Consider the following 21,245-nt stretch of genomic DNA (forward strand, 5'->3'; position numbering starts at 1 on the left):
CTAAATAAGGCCGTGGAGCATGGCTGTGCAGGCGGGCTGCTGGGAGGGTGTGAGGCTCTGGTTCTTACCTTGGTATAAAAACCCTGGGATGGTGGGGGTTTCCTCTGATCCCGCTGAACCTCTAGCGTGTGTGTCCTCCCCCCCAGTTGTCTCATTGGAACTTGCTTTCATCTCCTCCTTTTTTTTTTTTTCTTTTTGTTTAATGCCAACAATTTGTCTAATTGATAGTAAGATAGAAAGTTTTTTTCTGACTCAATCTTTTTCACGACTGCCGGAAAACATATCGAAAAAGTGGAATATGGAGGTGAAAAGGAGAAAAACGCTGAAAAATGTAAGAATTTACTTTTGAAATCAAAAAAGCAATTTTAAGATGTTCATATTGTCACGCTTTTATGTTAGTTTTCTCATGTTGTTCTTTGTAGCACTTTGAGACTTGTTTACAAATGAATTATCATTATTACTATTATTAATATTATTATTTGTAGTAAAAGTGGTGCTTTTTATTTTACACCACTTTCTTTTTTCAGTTTTTTAAATCAATTTTTGCTTCTACTGTACGACCCAAACTTTTCCACACATTCCACCGCTTTATACCGTTCTCACATTTTTATTGCCCCCATCACACTTTCCTTCCCATTTTCTTATATTTTCCAGCAGCAACTTTTTTCTTTCCCCGTCCCCCTCTCTTTCTCCCCTTTCTGGTTTTATTCTTTAAATCTACAAAAAAAATCCCTTTCCCTCACCCGCCGTCTCTCCCCACTCACTTTTTCATTCCCTCACACCCTTCCCCCCTCTTTCCCTACCCGCGTCCCTCTTCCTGATTTGTCCTTCAGCTCTGTCAGCACTCACTATCTCGCTCCATCTCCTTCTCTGGCAGCCCCGATCAGCTGTTCTCCTTCTAACTTTACATGGCCTGGTGTGATGTGGAGGGACGGGCAGCTGCTGGCCGACTGACGCATTTCATTGCCCAGTCATCACTTCAAACTGAAGCTTCTTCTAAACAAACCTCAGTGTTTTTTTAAAGGGCAATATTTTTACTCTGTTTTCTTCCTGTAACGGGTCCTATATATTTTTTTCCTTTTCTTTTCTTACCTTATCCACCAACAGAGTGAGAAAGCTCTACCAGTTCTCTGACCCTCTTCATTTCCCTCCTCTCTTTTCACTCCTCCTCCTCCTCCTCCTCCTCTTTTCCTCTCTGCATCCTTAAACTCTCCATCGCTGATTCAGCTTCCAGGGAGGAGAGACTCTGCCTGCAGCGTCCGCTTCACTCTGCATGGGCCACCATCCTTCACTGGATCACCTTTACCACGGTGAGTGTGAAAGTATGTTTCTTTCTCTATGTCTCTGTCTTTGTAAAAAATAATTGTTCTTTTTGTTATACATTTGTGAACAGTGTGAACATGTTTGTGTGTGGTTGTCAGTGGGCTTTATTCACTCACACACACACTTTACGGTTTTAGGTTTTACTCATCTGTTCTTTTATATAACAGGATATGAGAGTGTGAGCCAAATAAGCTGGGAATCCTCTTTTAATGGCTTTTAAAAAAAGAGCAAATACATTATTGTGTCTCACACATGGTGGCTGAGAACCATCTCTGCACATCACATTAGGGTTAAAAGGTCAGGGGTTGTCTTTCAGGCTCTGGAGTGTTTCCTTATGAGCTTCTTCAACTACGCCAATATCGTAAGAAACTGACATTTTTATCCATCTCATGTGCTTGCTGAATTTATTCATAAGCAACTGTGTAGTGTAATATATGTTTGCAATGAGAAAAAATCTTTTACACCACATTTATTTTTTCAGAATAACTTTTTAAAAAATTGTAAAAAGCACAATTCCACTCTTAATGCCTGTATTATTCCCCACTGCTTATGAAGCAATGACTGAAACATTTTTTCTACAATACAGCGAAAAAGGGTGTAGAATTGACCTTGGTCATTTAGAGGCATGACAATGTAAGGTGGCAGCATGTCAAGGTTAAACAGTGAAGGACCTACATTTGAGCCTTGTGGAACACCACAATTAATTGCAAGGCTTTTTGCTAAACATGTAGCTTCCAAATTGGTGACATAAGAATTAAACCAATGTGCAATAACACAAACCAGCCAGACCATAACATATGCCCTTAAGAACTGAGTGATGCAGTGGCTTCACAGAATTTACTCTAGTAAAATGTGTGGACATTTTATGAGCATTTTCTTTTTAAAGCAGCCTACGTTGTTGGAAAATTTGTCTCTGTGGCAGCAGCAGCAGAGCCTGGTGTACGGGTATACAGTGTTGCACCAGTGCAGTCCTACTCACTGTTCTATATTTGAATGCAGGACAGGTGAGCTTTATCAGTAGGAACGCTGCATGAGCATGTTCTAATGTGCCCCAGTGTTAAGCACAGCGTCCGTGTGGCCATCCCACTGGGGCCTCTGCTCTATCTATAGACAGGACACACATGTGTTACTCTCTGGAGACACCGAAAGGGAGGAGAGGTTTAAAGTGGAAGCGAGGTTCTAAAAGAGTCCCGCATGTGCTTCCATCCCTCTGTCTCCGTTTCTCTCTCCCTCCTGTCTAGGCTAATTTTACCCGGTTAGCAGATACCAGGGAGATCAGCAGTGGTCAGCTGTCTGTCAAGCATCCGGAGCTTTGACAGACTCTGTGGTGAATAGCTGGAGGTGGTGAGGTGTTGGGTGTCCCAGCTCTGCCCTATAGGAGACAGCCTGCATGATCGCAGTTGTTATAGAAGACGCGCAGCTGTTTGAAGACAATCTGTCTGTCTTTTTGCCGAGCACGCAGTCTGACCAGTGGGTGTGAATCTTGGCTTTTATACAGTGAGAGTTTAACTGCGAATGCTGAGAGCAGAACAGACAGGAATGAGGTTTACGAGAGGATTTATATTGTTTTCTGTTTCTGACTGGTTTATTGTAATGAAAAATGACTTTCAAGTTTCTACACTCTATTGTAAGGATTACAGAGATCATACCAGCCTTGATAAAAGCAAATTCCACCCATTTCCTGCAAGGCTCCGTATCACAGCCCAGTGCGGGTGTATATTACATCCTGCCCTTATCTTGCCATCTACAGCAGTTGTCTAGATTTCCCTCCTGAGAGTTTTAATTCCTGCTTGGAAATATTGTGATGATGGTGGCATATCGAGGCCGGAGTGGATCACTCAAGGCTTTGAAATGTGTCTCTATATGTGGTGTGTCTGTGTGTGCGTGTTGGCATGTGTGCACATGTGCAAAACCCACCTCATTTACCAGCCCCTGCTGGTGATTTACAAAATCTTCATTCCATCGCTGGGAGAGAAAAAAGAGGAATACTGAAAGAGAGAGAGAGGAGAAGATGAGTGTGATTTATGGAAGAGACTTTTAGTTTAATTACTGGGCGGACAGGGCTGATGTGCGCAGCCCCCATGGCACTGTTACACAGTGGTAAGAACACACAAATGGGCTGATTTGGGGGCCTACAGAGGATGACATATTCACTTTGGTTTAGCAGGTACAGTTGATATAGTCAGACGTACAGATCAGAAATATGCAGGAACACACAAGAGGGAAGATATTCACAAAGCCGCTTATACCTGGAATATCTACTGCATTCCCCACTTCACTGTGGAGACACGCACCGATAGAAAAACGTATCTTTTACACACACACATAAACATAAATCCACCATTATTAACGGGAGAGATTGTGCTGTGTCAGCTTGAGCTTTCATGGATATTTCATTAGATTGACTTGGCGTTCAAGGTGAAAGGTTGGCCCGGCAATGTCGGAAAAGACTTCCTGATACTGCAGTTAATTGGCCATGCCTCTGGGAGCAGTGCATGCTGGGCCGTCAAACGTGAACACGCCAGCTTTGTGTCCAGCTTCATACCTTGTATCATAACTGACCAGACTGGTCGTATCAAATGTTTAAACGGGAAGCCCAGTTGGAAAATTGTGTCACAGTAACAGCCGTTTGTACAAACACACACACAGGTTTGTGCTGCTTTCCTTTTCAGGACTCACATTGACTTCCATTCATGTGGACAACCTAAACAAAGCTATTCTCTGACCTTAACCTATTACCAAAATTCAAATCTATCCCCAAACTTAAGTAGTTCCTCAGAGATGAGGTTTTACCTTATTATGTCCAGGTTTTGTTCAGTGCTTATGCCAGAAAATGTCCTAAAGAGGCGACACGAAACAAGTTTACACACACAAAAAGGAAAAAAAAAAGCTGTTTTATATATATATATATATATATATATATATATATATATATATATATATATATATAAATATAGACTTCTTTGTTTTAATTCAGACAGCATATTATCATCTGTCTTGAGTTATAATAATAGTAATAATAATATTATAATAATAATTTGGGCTAAGGAGCCTCCACTGTGTCCTAAATAAGATCCAGTCATGAGAATGAGAGTCCAAATTCTTTCCACCTTGTCCACCTCCTCAGCTGACATTCTATGACCTGCTGGTTTCTGTAGCCATGACCATATTGTTCTTAACAGCGATCAATGCATTTTCATGTTACAGCGGTGTGAGTATGACACTCAAACGAAAAGCTGACGCACATTTTGGTCCAAAAATCTGGAATGAATGTAGTGGCGTACAATGCACGGATGTGACGTGTGATCGAGTGGGGTCACAGGAGAAGCTCTTTAATGCCAGGTATGAAAGAGTCGTGCTTAAAACTGTCCTCTCGTGATGGAATCTCGCTTCCTGCCTCTCCAGCCATAGGTTTTCTCAATGCCTCCCTCAGAGCCTTCATTAGATGCCTGACGTTAGCAATGGTTCAATTCATTAAAAGCACGACTCAGCCTTTGTGCATTTGCCTATAAATTGGTATTGATCCCTGCGAGGACGAGGGTGGAGGGTGGGAGACAGCAGAGGAAGGCGGGGAAGTGTGTGTGTCATTGTGTGTGTGTGTGGTGATGGTGGAGTGGTGGTGTGGCTGGTGGATCAGGGGACTGAGGCTAATGGGAGGGGGGCAGAGGTGTGTGTGTGGGGGGGGGGGGGGGGGGCTCTCAGATGAATGGGGTTCACTAAAGCAACAAGGGCACAGTCACTGTGTACACTGACACACATTTACAGACTGACACACAATGTATGAAACAATATATACAGTACACACACTCAAACCTGCCCTTGTGTCATTCAACCTCATCATCACAAGCGTCTGCTCGGCATGGAGCAGACTACACTACTGTAGAGTGTGATGGACAGAGTCGGAGGGTGAGGGAGGAGAGTGTGCAGTGTCTAATAGGAAGAGAGAGAGAGAGCAAGAGAAGGAGAGAGAGAGAGAGAGAATAAGAGCACAAACTATAAAAAGGAGAGAGGGCAGTCAGGAGGGAGAAGACAGCATAGCATGGTCACCCATGAGCTGCATGGGACAGAGAGTGTGTGAGGAAAAGAGGGCAAGAGATGGATGGCATAGTGGAGAGAGAGAGAGAGGGAAAAAGAGGAAGAAAGAAAAATTGCTGTCAGTGGTGGAGGGTGAGAGTGGGACCAGTGGCGGACTGTGTGCTGGACTAAAAGTTTTCAGTGTGAGGAAGACAGAGAGATTAAGTGAAGAAGAGGGAGAGAGAGAAGCAGAGTGAGGAGAGGATGTTAAAGAGAGAGAGAGACTGCAGAGGCAGCACCTGGGACACAGACTGAGAGAAGAGAGAGAGAGCAAAGCACTTCTTCTCCACAGTCTCCTTTTTTCTTCTCTGCTCTCTCTCGCTTTACTGCCTCTCTCTTTGGTGCATCGGCCCAGCTGAAGCGGGGGAGGAGGTTGAGGAGGAGGAGGAGGAGTTAGAGGAAAAAGAGGGGGAATCTGGAGGCAACATCTGCCCGTGTAGGTAAGTGCAACATCTCCCTCGTTTCCCTTCATCCCCAGCACCCATCAGGTGCACCCCCAACACACACAGACACACACAGCACCACTGCAGCTGAACCTTTAAAGCGTGACACTCAAGGTGAACGCTAGTGTGTGTGTGTGTCCTGTCTGTGAGAAACTGCTTCATAATGTACAGTGCATGTCAAGTCAGAGCGGACACATGGTTCACCAGACAGTCAAGTAATGCTCCAGTGCTGTCAATTTCTTTTTACTATTTTGTGTTTTTGGTGGGGTGGTGGGGGTAATGTGTTCTTAAATGTGGGGATGTGTTTTTACGTCAGAAGTGAAATATGACTTTTAAAAGTGGTGCTTCTTCTTCTTGGTGACATGGTGCTGGCTTGGTGGGGAATCGTGTGCAGCGACCCCACTGTGTTTTTGCCACTTTGAAAAAATGTTCTAATTCCGTTTCAATCAAGAAGTGCACACAGTTTGTTTTTAAAGCAGTGCGAAAAAACTAATTTGAAGAGCAAAACCAGGCTTTTCATTCGTGTAAAATCGTATATTTTTCTCTTGCTGTTTGATTTTTTCTGCTGAATACGTGTAAAGTTAATTATCTGTCGAAGTCACTGATGTCAACAAGAGGCCCTGACGCTGGTAGGGATCAGAGCGAGGTTATCTTCATTCAGTGGTCTGTGGATCCTGATTTAACATTTTTTTTTTTTTAACCCCTCCATTGAATGTTGGGTGTATTTTTGGGGAAAGAGGAGGAGGTGGGGGGGCCTGATGCGTACCAAGGACAGTGGCCGGCTTGGGGGACATACTTCTTTATATGCCCATATGAACAAGAGCAACTATGGAATGTAAAGAAGTATGTATCCCAGGTTGGGAAATATTACAGCGTTGCACCTGAATGTGAAAGTCAAACATTTCAAACTGATCATGTGGGAACTCAGTGGAGAGGATGTTGTGTGTGTGTGTTTTATAGTCCCATGTAATGTTTATGTCTACATGCATGTTTCCTGCCCTGATGTTGTCCAGTCAAGTCCAGTGAGCTTTGTGCCGCAGAGAGACGCACACTATAGGAACGTGTAGGTGCAGCCGCAGCCGCAGCCGCATGTCTTCATGCAGTCAGCAGTTTCCACTTGGGCCGCAATAGATTTTTTGGATATCGCTGTCACTCTGTTCTTTTTGAGTTGATTTGCAGAAAAAAACGGACATGCGTACTTACGCTTTCAAGAGTAATTTTCACTTCCTCTTAATTACTTTTGTTGTTTTTTTTATCAAGGCAGTGAATTGGACAATGTTCCAAAAAAAAAAACATGCCACACACACACACACACACACACACACACACACACACACACACACACACACACACACACACACACACACACATGCACCATAGACAGATGGATAGCAGTTTCCAGTAAATGGTGCAGTGATTAAATGCCTGCTAATGGATAGGATGGTCAGACGGATGGAGTAAGAGGCAGAGATTGGATGTAGAACCCTCTCAACAAAATGACTGGACTCAGACGCCTGCCTGTGGTCACACAGTCTGGCCCACAGATCCGCAAATTCGGCCTGTACTTCGTATTTAACAGTGGCATTTTTTTAATTTAGCGAAAATGTGATACTTTTCTGTGTGTTCTCCTTGTAACGGAACAACACAGCAGTTGGAAATCTTGTCACCAGAATAAAAGGGACATCAGAAAATGACAATAATCAAATTGAACATTTTAAGAAATTTCACTTTACCGAGACGTCACATGGGGACAATTCTGGCTAAAATATGACAAGATTAATCTGGACTGGATTCATGGAAATCATCTGAAAGCCTGGATCTCGGTTTTGGGACCGACTAGTGTAAGGGAAACGTGAGGTAACAAGAAGTAAATGGAATCAAGAAAGGAAGGAAATTACTCATGAAGAGAGTTCTGTGTTAAACCGACAGTTTCAGGCTACATGAGCTCTGCCTCATTCTGCTGAGCCAGCAGAAAACATGGTGTCAGTTTTTTTTTTCTCCTTGTACCAGACAGTCATGTAATTATTTGCCTTATTACGATTGCTACGTTTACACATGTACGCCTGAGCAATGACTAATCCAGGTGTGGTTTGGGAGCTGGTATTACAATTACACAAGGTTGTAGTTGTATGCATTTTGCCCTACTTTGTATATAAATATGTGTATGTGACCTAGTTAGAGTTTACCTGTCCCTGTTTAGGTTTATTTGGGCCACTTTCAGCGCTGTAATGTTCAGCCCTGATCAGGTGTGTGTTTGATTGCGTGGGAGCCAACAGTAACCTGCAGCTGGATTACATTTCCTGTCAATCTCACAGAATGAGGACAGAGAGAAAAAAGAATGTTAAGTGGGAGCCATAAACATGACGGAGTACTTCGTGCCAAGCAAAATTGTTAAACATTACAGTATTACGCAGTCAGTGTTGTTCCAAATCGAATTAACCATCAGTACGAGAGACTTTTGAGCAGCTGCAGACGAGAAGGCCTTCGAGATGAACTGGGTCCAAACTAAAGTGCACACTCCACCTGGGAGCATAAAGCCACTCCCCAACCCCTGAAAACATAAAAGTGTGTGCTGAGTGTGAGTAAGTACACGTGTATGTTGTGTGTCTGTGTGTGTGTTTATATGTTGGGATGGATTTATTGCAGTGATTTGTAAGAGCCAGAAGGAAAGGTCGATGTACTGTGGAGGAATTCGAAGCTAGAAGGGCACGGTGGTGAGGGTGAGAGAGAGGTGCTTGAGGGGCGTGGGTGTGGGGTTTGATAAAAAGGGAAAGAGCGGTGTAGACTATAGTGGGATCGCGAGTGGAGGGAGTTGTGGCGAGCGAGTGTGTGTGAGATGAGGCAGAGCAACAGTGGATTGATGATGATGTTCACGACCAGTGTGTGTGTGTGTGTGTGTGTGTGTGTGCCATATACCATATACTGTATATGTGAGCGTCTATATTGGGGCGGGTGGGTTGTGGTGGGGTATTGTTCTGTCACTTTGCCTGTGTCAGCAGGTGGAAGCTCTCATCAGGACATTAAATATGCAACAATGCTGACTGCGGCACCGTGCTGAGACAGCCAAAGCCGGACGACCGGGTGGGGTGGAGCGGGGGCGGGCACTAAAAGTAAAGCAGCGGTAACACTTTACCTCATTCTGCAAGAGAGAGTTATCCATTCACACACGCACGCACACACACTGTACGCTGCGAGAACTCGTGCTTCATCTCAGGGCTTCCCCTGACCCCTCCATCCCTGCTTTCCTTCACTGACTGACTGACTGACTGGTTGACTGACCCCCCCCCCCCCCTTCATCTGGGAGGTCTGCACAAGGGCAAAGGCAAAGCTAGTAATCCATGGGCCCAGTGAGGGATTAGCAATAGTCACATTCAGACCAGTGATGTGGAACATTGACTGTAAGGATGCGTGAGTTTAATGCAGAAATGTACAGCAGGGCCACATGACAGCATATACTACGTGTGTGTATGTGAACGTTTAATTCACATCGACTCTATCTTTAAGGTACAGTTCACATTTCACAAGAGTGGCTGCGTGAGGTGACGCATACTAAGTGTTGAATGTATGGACTCTCCTTCTCACAGAAAATAAAATTTGATGCCTGCTTAAGTCTATGCCTGCACTTTTATCTCACATATTTTAGTTTTTTCATGTTTGTGTCAGTTCTGTGTCAAATGATTAACCGCTCACTAGCTGCACCAAAGTCCATTGAGAAAATTAACGATTTTACGTCACAGGAAACGGGAGTTGTGACCTGTGTTGTGTTGTGACTTATGTGTTTCAAAACCTTTTTTCATTTTCACCACAGTGAGAAAAACTTACCAAACAAGACAGCCGAAGAGTAGCAGCTCCTCTTTACCCCTGAGCTAAAGGCGTTGATTTTCTCTATGGACTTTGGTTCAGGAGAGCGTGAGTGGTTGACAAACTCCCTTTTGGGGAAAAGCTGTCTAACAGTGGGATAAATTGGCAAACATATTCTTAAGCCTTAACCAGGCATCTTTTATCAAATGACATATGCTGACATGCATACTCTTTACACATCTGTCCTCACATGATCACTGTCAATGCACATGGCTATGGCTGTTTATGGCACCCTATTAATCATTAATATTATGCACATGTGTGTGGCATCTCATCGAAGATAATGAATTGTTCTAACTGCTCAAACTGAAACAGACAAATGTAGGAAAACACATGTGCACAGTGTACATTGTCACAACACATTCTGGTATTATTAATGTGGAGCTGCAGCACCATGCATTTCCCTCTGTACTGTACAGATAAGGCGAACTGTTTGAAACTTCCACACGGTGTAAAAAGGAACAGTCAGAGAGGAAGTGTACAATCAAAGCAAGATTAGCAGTCAGAGTAAAAATGTTTGAACAGCCAAAAAAGAGCTTTGTGCAACAACAATAAAAATAATAATAAAAAAACTTAATTTGCAGAAAATGCACTTTCATCTTTGGCTTTGCAGCGGCTGATGCTCTGTGGCTGCCAGGCAGCGTTTTACATGACTCCCATTTGTAAGTTTGATGACTTTTTTTTGCCTTAATTTAGTCATCAAAAACAGATTCAAACTGTGATTTGTTCCACAAGCAGTAAAACTAGTAAACAGCATTTTATATATGCATTAAGACTCTATCTATTTTCCTTTATCAGCTTATATAATTACTCATTTAGAAGCATTTTTTATTCTTCTGCTTCCCCCATCTTCTTCTTGTATTATTATTATTATTATTATTATTATTATTATTATTATTATTTGGTCATTGGTTGTGAAGCCTCATGCTGTGCTGAAAACGTATATCTCCACAAATAATGTGTAATTTTACTGCGATGACCACATTTGGAAAACTTTAATTGTAAATTGCAAAATAAATCAGTTTAAATTAAGCTTTTCATATTAAAGCTGAAATATGCAACAATGCTAGAAAAACAGTTGATTGTTCAGTCTCATCTGCAAGATTTTTAATATTATACATATATATATATATATATATAATATACATACATCTAGTTATTTCATACACAACATTTGACCTGAAACAACACTGCCATCTCTGAATCGCCTTTTTATATCGACATTTATTGTCCAACTGTTTCAGACTAGTCTTGCCTATTTTAAAGGTTTATTTGCAGTGAACAAAGTAGTTTCCAGTGCTGGCGTCACCATCTCTCTCCGTGCGTCTGTAAACAGAGACAAGAGGACATGCACAATTCTCTCACACCCCTTGATTTACATTATGCTGAAAGGTTATTATGGAATTATCGATCAATAATGCCAGAAATATGTTGCCTTCCCCAGATTTAAGTGTCAGAGTTTATTGTTGGTATTTTTTTACTCTTTGAGTTTTTCACTCTTTTAATCATGTTGATAGTAAGTGTGTATCGGCAGTAATCTTCAGGGTATAACAGAGGTAAAGAGTAATGGAAGTTGAAACAGGCGTAATGTGTGTGTGTCTAACCTGGACACAAGGCGACACACTCAGTCTATTATATCAATTTATATGTTTATGTCTCCAAAGTGAATCTCTGGGGTAACGTACACCTGAACGCCCCAAAGTCATTCCTCAAACAATAAGCGTACACAAAAAAAAAAAACACACCCACATTGCATCACTTCCACTGGTGTAATGTAAATTAAATGTGTATATATAGACACACAAACACTGGGCTTGTCGCAATAGAACAAATACATTATCTGGCATCGATGCCAGCACTTCTAGCCACGGTATTGATTTATCCTGCTGTTTATGTTCTATTTTCAAATATGTACACATTACACGGATATAATGTATCTACACTGAGAAGCAGCAGCAGCTCACCGACTGCGGGAGCAGCTTTTATTTGTGGCACCAGCGACGGGCTGAAGCCAAAGCAAATGTGTAATTTCACAGTTTACACGGGCCGACTGCTCATGCACTCAGTCATTACAGAATAGTGTAAGAGGCGACACGGAGCTTATTAGAGATGGAACATGTGCCACGGCCGTGGACGTGACACCGAAACCACGGCAGACAAATTAATCTCCACAAAAAAAGAAAAGACAGATGATAATAGATGAAAGGGGGAAGGACAAAAAGAAAAACAACACACACAGATAAGGCCTTGGTGAGGAATGGCCTCAGAAACCTAATGCATTACTCATAATTATGAGCCTTAAAAAATCAATCAGTTAATTGGTGCACTGTTTTAATGTGAGAATGATTGTGCGTCAGTTCAAAAGGGAAACTGGGAGTCAATTAGGAAAACACACGGCGCGATCAGAAACCAAATTACTATTTATCATTCAGCGATGAAGTCACTTTTTCACTGAATAGGTCACACACACACACGCACACACACACACACACACACAAACTCTGAGTGTGCCTCAGAAAAGCCGATCAGTTCCTACGCCGGGACAGGGATCAATGCTGAGGTAATTTGTTTCAATCAATTAAACAGACATCTGCTTGAATTAGACTCCAATAGACTGCAAAAGGCCCGACCCCCTCTCGTCTGCCTGTGCACGTGTGTGTGTGTGTGTGACCGCACACACACACACCAAAGCCACACATTGCTAAAAGGAGAAGTTCACATTCCAGCAGTGTGTAATTGATTATAACAGTTGTAGGACACCAGCTGCATCTGTAAATTATTACATCACTTTGTGTTTCATTTTCCTCATTTCCTCCCATTATTATTAGACTTTTTTTTTATTTTTCATCATCTCTCTATTTTTTTGGGCGAACATGTTGAGCTAAAAAAAATCAATGCAGGGAGGAAAAAGAAAAGGGAAAAAAAGACTTCACATCTGGTTTGAGCAGTGCCACAGGCAGCTTCACTTGTTTATTGTTTATGGTGCAGAGGTAGATGGTGGTGGTGGTGGTGGGGTGTAAAAGACAGTTGTATTAGCCCGAGTCCGAGAGATTTAATGGCTCCCACTAGGGTTCTCTGTACATCAAGTGATGTTGCTGACACCAGAGCCTGTCCGTCGCTGTGCGATATCAGGAGGGAGAGAGAGGGTGCGTTCCCTCCAAATGAACACGCAGGATAATTGTTATGCACTGAAGCTGTGAAGCAGAGGGAAGTAATTAAAGGAACAAGGGCAGTGTGATGGCGGTGGAGCCGTATCTTCCTCCTCTACATTCTCACTGATACTCACACACACTCACACACACACATAGTTTCACACGCTGGCTCTCCTTACATTGACACCCTCATAATTACTGGTTTACAGTCATCCTAATATTGCAATTGCATTCTGTCTGTTTATAAGGTCCTAACATTTGTAATGCTACGACACAGTAATTGTCAGTTGACCACGAAAAAAAAAAGAAAAACTCCTCCTCTAATTGTTTCAACACATAATATATGGCCAGCCATGGCAAAACCGGTCACAAGTCTACCGAGGGACATTTTGAGTTATTTACAGATTCTCAGTGTGAATAAACACTGAACATGAACATGAAATAAATTAAAAAATATAGGAAGGGGTGGCTTATTCTGTTATCATATCTTGTTCTTACACTCGTGTAGTCATACAGTGGTATGCAAAAGTTTGGGCACCCCTGTAAATTTTCATGATTTTCCTTTATAAATTATTGGTTATTTGGATGAGAAATTTTAGTTAAATATATCATATAGGAGACAAACACAGTGATATTTGAGAAGTGAAATAAAGTTCATATGATTTACAGGAAGTCTGCAATATCAGCAGATTCTTGAGAACTATGTCAAGGAACCAGTGACAAAGTTGAAGTTGTGCCAGGGCTGGATCTTTCAACAAGACAACAACCCTAAACACTGCTCAAAATCATTGTATTTCCATAATCTGTTTTTGTTGTTTCCTAAAAACAAAAATATAATATGTATACTTAATAAAGAATGATCAAAGACACATATTTCTAATATCAAATCAAACTGCCTTGCCTCCGCAGGCACTAATGAAATACAGTGGCTCTGTGGTGTAGTGTGGATGGATTAGTATGTTCCTGAATGGGCTGATGATGTGCTAACTCTCAGCTAGTTACTAAATCATTAGCATCACAGTCAATACTTCATACACAAAGCTGTGTCATTTACACATGATTCAAGCACATCAGCACGTTTGTGCCGGCCCTGAAGCTTGTTAATAACAATGCAGCCACATAACGTTCTGAAACACACTGTGGATTATTAAAGAAAAAACATCCCTGTATGTGACTGAACACTAACGTTATGGAGATTAACAATGAAAACTCACCCCAAAAGAAGATATAGCGGTGCTGGCGTCACATCATCATCTCAGACAACTGCTGCGTCTGTCCTGCTCTCTTTCTGCCGCTGAATAATCCATCTGTTTGTTGTTTTTGTGACGATGAAGTCTGCTAACGTTTATGCAAGATCACTAGCTTAAAATGGTAACAAGTCCACACACATAGCAGAAGTGAGATCTGTGACTGTCTTTGTTAAGAAGTACAGCCACAGTTTAGTTATTCTCCAGTTTTCCTTCTCTTATTCCTTATCTTCATGCAACTGTGAACACACACTCTCTCTCTCTGTGCATGCATATTAAGTAGCCATGTGTATTTTCTGTGATCGTCAGCTGATTGGCTGAAAAAACAACAAAAGCTCTGGAATGTGAGATCACCAAAACTAGGAATCGATTCACAGCAATCAAACAACCTTAATTCAAATCCAAAGTTTATGGCTTCAAGACCCACAATACTGTGATTTGAAGCATGTAGTGGCTTCTCACAAACTTCAAGTTGAACAATTTTGAAAAAAACGAAAAAAATCACTCATTTTGAATAAAAAATTGCTCCCTCTTTGGCCATGGCTGACAATATTATTGTACAACATGGCCCTCTGTCCCTCCCTCTCTACACAAATATAGCAGTTTATTACATAATGCAGCCTCCACCCGCACTCATCCACCTGCAGTGTTAAAAAAAAAAAAATCCTGCAGAGTCATCTCAGGGAAAATATAAAGTAAGGTTTAGTTTGTGTTTCTCATAAGCAGGTAGACTATAATGCATTCTTGGGCACACTAATATTTCCATTACTTGATTACAAGAATGGAAGCAGAGCAGCACAACCTACCGATCTACCATCAGCTTGTTAATTAGTTATAAAGTTTCAGTAATTCAAATCATAAAACTATACCTAATATATATACTACTGTGTGGTCGTTCCGGTTTGGTCTAAAAACAACTGTAACTGCAGCCCATACTGAAGTGGCCTAAGTTTTATACAACTTTGAGAACAAGACACAGCAACCTAAAAGATAATAATTAGGTTGTAAAGTTATTGTAATAACATGGAGCACAAAGCTTACAGCTCTTTTGAGTCATGGATCTGATTATTTTGCAGATCAGGAAAAAAATAGTGATGAAATATAACTTAATTCCTTTTATTCTGTCAAGAAATCAGTCCAACATTTACCAAAGTTGACAAACAATTCAATAAAAACTTTAATTTATTTGAATAAATGATTATTAAAATGGATAAAAGATATATGAAAACTGTGAGGAAAAAATTTATGTGATATTAAATGTATGAGTTTAACTTCATGTGTGATTTGGTTTATTTGAAGTAATGGGATTTAGAGTTATAACAAGAGTTTGTCACTGCTCAAATCAAAAAAGTTCAATCTGACGAAACATTTCAGATTGCTGTGAACGTTTCATGGTCACCAGATGTTGGATTCTGATTCTTAGCTGAAAGATATACTGAAGCAATTAGTTACAGTTTCTCTTTTTGTTGTTAGGTTTTATTAGGTTTTATTTGCAGTCATTTGGTCGACCAAAGGAAAAGAAGGATTTCTGAAATTTGAAAAATAATGTTTCTCAAGTAAGAAGGATTGATTCTATGCTTTGATGGGGACCTTCTTTAATTTGATCACTTCTGCTCACATACAATGTGTTCCTTCATTTACCTGCCTGTGTTAACATGTCTTCTGACCATGTGAGGCCAGGGCTTTACTGTTAAAAACTGCACCAAACTGAACCGTACCATGATGGACACATTTCATTGGACTAGTGTCCTTGTCCTCGCACTATATACCTGCAGCAGAGGGCACCAAAATTTGATGATTAGTCTTTCTACCATCCAATAACTTAAAAATAACCAGTTATTTAAGGTGATAGAGCATAAAACCAGTCTCCTCCTCACTCCAAACTTTGAACCAGCCTGAATTTCATGTTTCCAGGTATTAACCCACGCTGGGATCTTTGGCGTCAAGTGTGTTACTCTGACTTTTCTGTTTTGAAATTTCAGACTGCATGTTGAGAGAAGAGGGAACAAAATAATTGATTGATGATCAGAGAAAGGTAGTCAAAAAGAAAAACTTAATTTCGTTTATTCAAATCATGTGCATCTTAATTGCTTTATTTACACATCCTATTTTTGATTTGTAGGCCCTTTTTTGGTTTTATTTATTTTGGTCACAATTCTAATTTAAAATCCCTCTCATTCGATGAATATGTAAGCATCAATTCAGTATATATTTTCTTTGATATGACAGTCAGCTGTTTATTTCAGTATATTACCCTTAACCCCAACAGTCGTTAGACATTATGCTGTTCCAGGCCCCTGCTTGAGATAATTTGCTTTATCCAGACATCTTAGAATATTAATTCCTTCCCCCTGGTGTTTGTATATTTAAGATGAGGAGAGCGCTAGTTTGCATTCCTCTGTCATCATATTCATTGCTCAGAAAGACAGTGAAGGGTTGGAAGAAGAAGTAAAGGACAACGAAGTGAAAGGTACACTATCATTGAAAGTAGTGATGTCTGTGTGTGGTGGTGGTGGTGGTGATGGGGGGGGGGGGGGTTAATGGCTAATGAGAAATGGCAAGGAACAAAAGATCATGAGACAAAGTAAAAGAGGAGAAGAGAGGAAGAGTTTTGGATCGTAATGAACATGAGTTACACACACACACACAGAGAGAGAGAGAGAGAGAGAGAGAGAGAGAGAGAGAGAGAGAGAGAGTAAATCTCACATAGCCATAAAGAGTTATGCGTTGTGATCTGTTCCACCGATCGTTGTGTGCTTTGAGATAATTGCTTCCATTTTGTTGCACAGAGACTATTACAGTATATGATAGCCAGATTACCATCTGTAACACTGGGCTTTACACAGCCGCAGTAGTGCTGTATCAGCAGCAGGAGCAACTGGAGAAACTATAGGTTTAAGTGAGCTGCATGAGTGGGTTGTGTATTGGCCTCTGGCTATTGTCGTAGTTATGTTTTTTTTTTTTTTTTAGAAATTTAAAGCCTTTCCTTTTCTTTTTTTTCTTTCCCTGTCACATCCAGCGACATCACCCTCGATTAAATAAAACCTCCTTCCAGGTCTCTCCAGAATCAGGCAGGTAATTGTGTTCTGTGGAGTTTGAGCACTTGATTTGTTGTATTTAAATGAGCAAGGGCGAGAGATTATCCTCATAGACTGTATGTAAAAAAAAAATAAAATAAAAATAAAATGACATGGCTCTTGGGTCTTCCTCCAAAAGCCAACCAGGAAATAAAATTATACTCTGCTGGATGCAAAAATAACTAGTATATAGGACGGCAGTAAATATTTAGCTGAGCAGTTGATGGACTCAATCACTTCTTCCAGGTCTTCTTCAATTGAACATTAGGTCAAAATGTGTAGTGCACACCAGTGTAATAAATAGTTAGTAACATCCAAAAGGAGCCCGGTTGCAGGTCTGAAGAGACTGTCTCCCTGCCTTGCCAGTCCTGCATGTCATTACCTTTTAAATACTGCACACTTCAAAGAAGTGACAGAGCACAGACGGGGGAAAGATGGAGGGCAGGAAGTGCTGTAAAACACTCCGCTGTGACACATGGACTAAAGCAGAGAGCATTTGTGGTTTTAAAAAAACAACTTGTTATTGGTTGCATTAACTAGATAATTGTGTGCATCATATAGCTGATGCAATGCATTTCAGTGTTGCATTATGGGGGTTCAGTATGTCTACCTGTCTGGGATGAGCTCCTTTCATGTGTCTCCAGTGGTCGGACTGTGGCTGGACACAGCTGAGAGCACTAAGCACCATGAGGTCACATCAGAGATGTGGCAGGGAGATATGGAGAGATACTGAGAGAAGGAGTGTGTGTGTGTGTGTGTGTGTGTGTGTGTGTGTGTGTGTGTGTGTGTGTGTGTGTGTGTGTGTGTGTGTGTGTGTATGTGTGTTAGTCAAGGGGAGGAGTGAATGGGGGTCACAGAAGAAGGAGGGGACAATGCAAATACAAGGTACAAGAAGTATATTTCCACGTGCTCTGTAAACAAAAAAAAAAGAGTTTTAAAATGTTATTTTGTCAGTCCCTTCTGCCAAAAACAACTGCATTAACAATAAATTGTACTAAAATTAAAGTGCAGAAGTAGAAACCAGAAGTGAAGCGGAAACTGTGAAAAGCACAGTCATAGAAAAGTACCCAAGCAAACGTATTGATACAAAAGTGTCAATACACATAAAAGCGTTATGTAATGAATGGTTGCTGCATCTGTTTGTAGTGAAATATAAGTTATAACACATTTTGGAAACAGATTTTTCTTTTTGCTGTGTAATATTGATACTTGATATTGATGACAATTACTATGACTATTATGTTATTGTTTTCTCTCTACAATTTTTTTGTAGTGTGCAAATAAAAAAACTAAATGAAACCTACAGTATAACTGAAAAAGATTTTTGCTGAAACTTTCTGGAGACGTAGGTTATGACCAAAGGCAGATTCTTTGATTCTGTAACTGTGTGAGTTAAAGGAGTGTAGTTTGAGTGCTGCACTGTGGGACGCTGCTCAGCCTTGGCAGAGGTTTGCAGTCTCTAAGTGCTTTCTCTAACTCTGCTGTGTGTTTAACGTGAATCAAATGATTCACTGCTAAACAGCTGATAAGGAAATCGATGATAAGTCCCCTCTGTAGTTTAGGCCTCATCCATAGTAAACTTTACTTTGTCTTAAAGCCAAACGCTTTGTTGACTCACTTTAATCACATTTACCCACCCTGACTCATACGCCCTTCTTCACACGGGGCACCAGGATTCTGATCTGTCCACTGATTCTAATCTCGCTGTAGCAAAGCCTCTCACTCTCAGTGAGCTTTGCACTTGCCCCGCTCTCTTGCACACATTAGAAAGCATGTCAGTTGGTGCTATCTTTATGCATGTGCTCTTTTTTTCTTATTGAAACCCCACCAAAACCCTTTTTGTTTCACTATAGCGTGGCCTGTAATGAATGCACAGCTAAAATACCAAAGTGTGGCAGCAGCAGTGGTTTCATTAGGTTAGAGGATGGAGGGAATTGTGGTAAAAAAAATGGTGGGGGAGGTGGAGGTGAGGGTGTGGAGAGACCATGCTCTGAATGACAATCAGCTTTGCGTAAGTAGAGAGAGGGAGAAAGGAAGGTGATGACAGAAGGTGGGCCTGCTGCGGTTTGGCATCCACTGCATGGCGCTAAAGGTGAGATGACGTATTCTTTACTTTGATACCCTCCAAAGAGTTCCTTAAAAAAAAAAAAAAAAAAAAAATAGAATTATTTCATTGTCAGTGCTTTTCATTCACTTAATTGGATCTCCCTTCACTTGAGCTTTTCCCATCATTCCCTTCTCTACAAGCTGTCTCTGTTGATCTCCCTTTGTTCCTCTCTGTCAAGAAGTTTACTGACAGTGATGCATGTGCAGGACTTAGCGGCTGGCGTCTTTTATATCCTTATGTGAGTTTATGAGCAGATAATTAGCACTACACTGGCTATCCTCAGAATCTTAAGCACGCCTTCCATTTCATTTTGGGGAAGCTACGTCTCAGCACTTTCCGACACATAAAATCACTTGCAGCAGTGCTGGCTCAGATTGCTTTCCTGCAAATGTTTTCATGATTTATTTTTTTATTTTAACCTCATTACAGCTATTGATGTTGTGTTACTGTGCTGAGGGCAGGTCTGACAGGCAGTTAAGGCAGGTTCAACAACTCGGCCACATGCAACACAAGGTGGTTCGCTTCCCTGTTCCAGCTCACATACACTGTGGATATATATGTGGTGAAATGACTCAATAAGTGGCTCATTAGAGACACTTACAGCAGTCTTTATGACATTAGCGTGTCAATATTAGGAAAGATAAAATAAAAGACAAAGTCAGTTGGGAAAGATTGTATTCAGAGCCTCTCTACATGCTGTGGTGGTTTTCAGAGAAATGTGGGAAAGAGCTGAGAGTGTGGGAGAGTCGGGGATATAATTAAATATATCATCTAAATAGGTATTGATCGTCTTAAGGGTGTTGCCGCTAGATTAAAAGGTTAAAGAATAAAACCGCTTTCAGGATCAATTCATTATGCGGTAAAATCAAGAGCAGAGGGAGATAAACACTGTAATAATCACAATGTATGAGTGCCGTAAACACACATAAAGGCTACTAATGATATCCTATAGAGACGTTAAAGATCATGTCAAGAAACATTTAACAGCAATAAGCAAAAACTGGTCATGGTTTTGTAAATAAATCCACCCATAAGAGAGGTCAAGTTGGATGAAATATAGACACAAGGTCAAGTCGGTACCTCTCTCTCATGTTCATGTTTGGAGATATTGTCAGAGTTGCTCCGTGTTATGAAAGGTAAGAACCTAGCTTCACTCATCATGAGATATCATCACCTCCAGCCACAGAGCGACCTGTCGTACGATAAAGAAAGAGATCACGGCTGTATCGTGCTATACAGTCGCTGCTCTGTTCGGCTCAGTCGAACATCCGTTCAAGGTCAAAAAGTGTTTATTTGTTATTTTTTATTCCAACAGACGTGTTTTATCTTTATGAAGAGTAAGGAAGTGAGGAAGAGGCTTGGCAGAGGATAAAGGGTCCTGTTACACTCCTGTCTCCCCCTGTGATCAACCAATCAGGCGTGGGTGTAACGCTGAGTCAGCCGTTGGATACTGCTCACGTCCGAATGCAGGGGGGGTTCAGCCAGCCCGAGCCAGTGTGTGCAGTGGACTGCAGCATGCATCCGTTAGCACCGCGCTAACCTCACGACAAGGGGTGTTTGGTACCAGCCCATTAAACGCAGGCTCAGTCCTGAAGTTACAATCTGGTTTTCTGAGGGACTTTTATTTTACACCACTTCAGCAGTATTCATCACATTCCAGTAGATGTTGGCTCCACCCTAAATGTCTGCACTCGTTTTGATGCATACACCCAACGTCTCCCTCTGCCCTCTGTCAGTGGGTAATTAACAGGACTACAGCCAGCCACAGAAGATAAAGTTTACAGCCCAACCACAGGTCAACTTGTTTCATTACTATAGTGGGCCTTGCATTAGGCTAATTACTAAACATCTTCATTAGACATGCACACAGGCCCTTCATGAGGAGCGTTTGTCTAAATCTGCTTCATTTCAGTGCTGCTATACAGAAGATGATTGCAGTTTTAAAGTGGATTTTAATGGTT

At 41.3% G+C, this 21,245-nt stretch overlaps 1 long non-coding RNA gene across 1 annotated transcript; it reads left to right on the forward strand.

Annotated features, from left to right (window-relative positions):
- The first annotated feature begins 124 nt into the window (after positions 1 to 124).
- On the forward strand, positions 125 to 20,822 carry LOC310928611. The gene is made up of 3 exons (XR_014592864.1): positions 125 to 331; positions 1,228 to 1,310; positions 20,600 to 20,822. It is a non-coding gene; the product is annotated as an uncharacterized lncRNA (long non-coding RNA).
- The last annotated feature ends 423 nt before the right edge of the window (positions 20,823 to 21,245 follow it).

The sequence above is a fragment of the Microchirus variegatus genome, assembly GCF_963457635.1.
Source record: "Microchirus variegatus genome assembly, chromosome: 6".
Classification (NCBI taxonomy): domain Eukaryota; kingdom Metazoa; phylum Chordata; class Actinopteri; order Pleuronectiformes; family Soleidae; genus Microchirus; species Microchirus variegatus.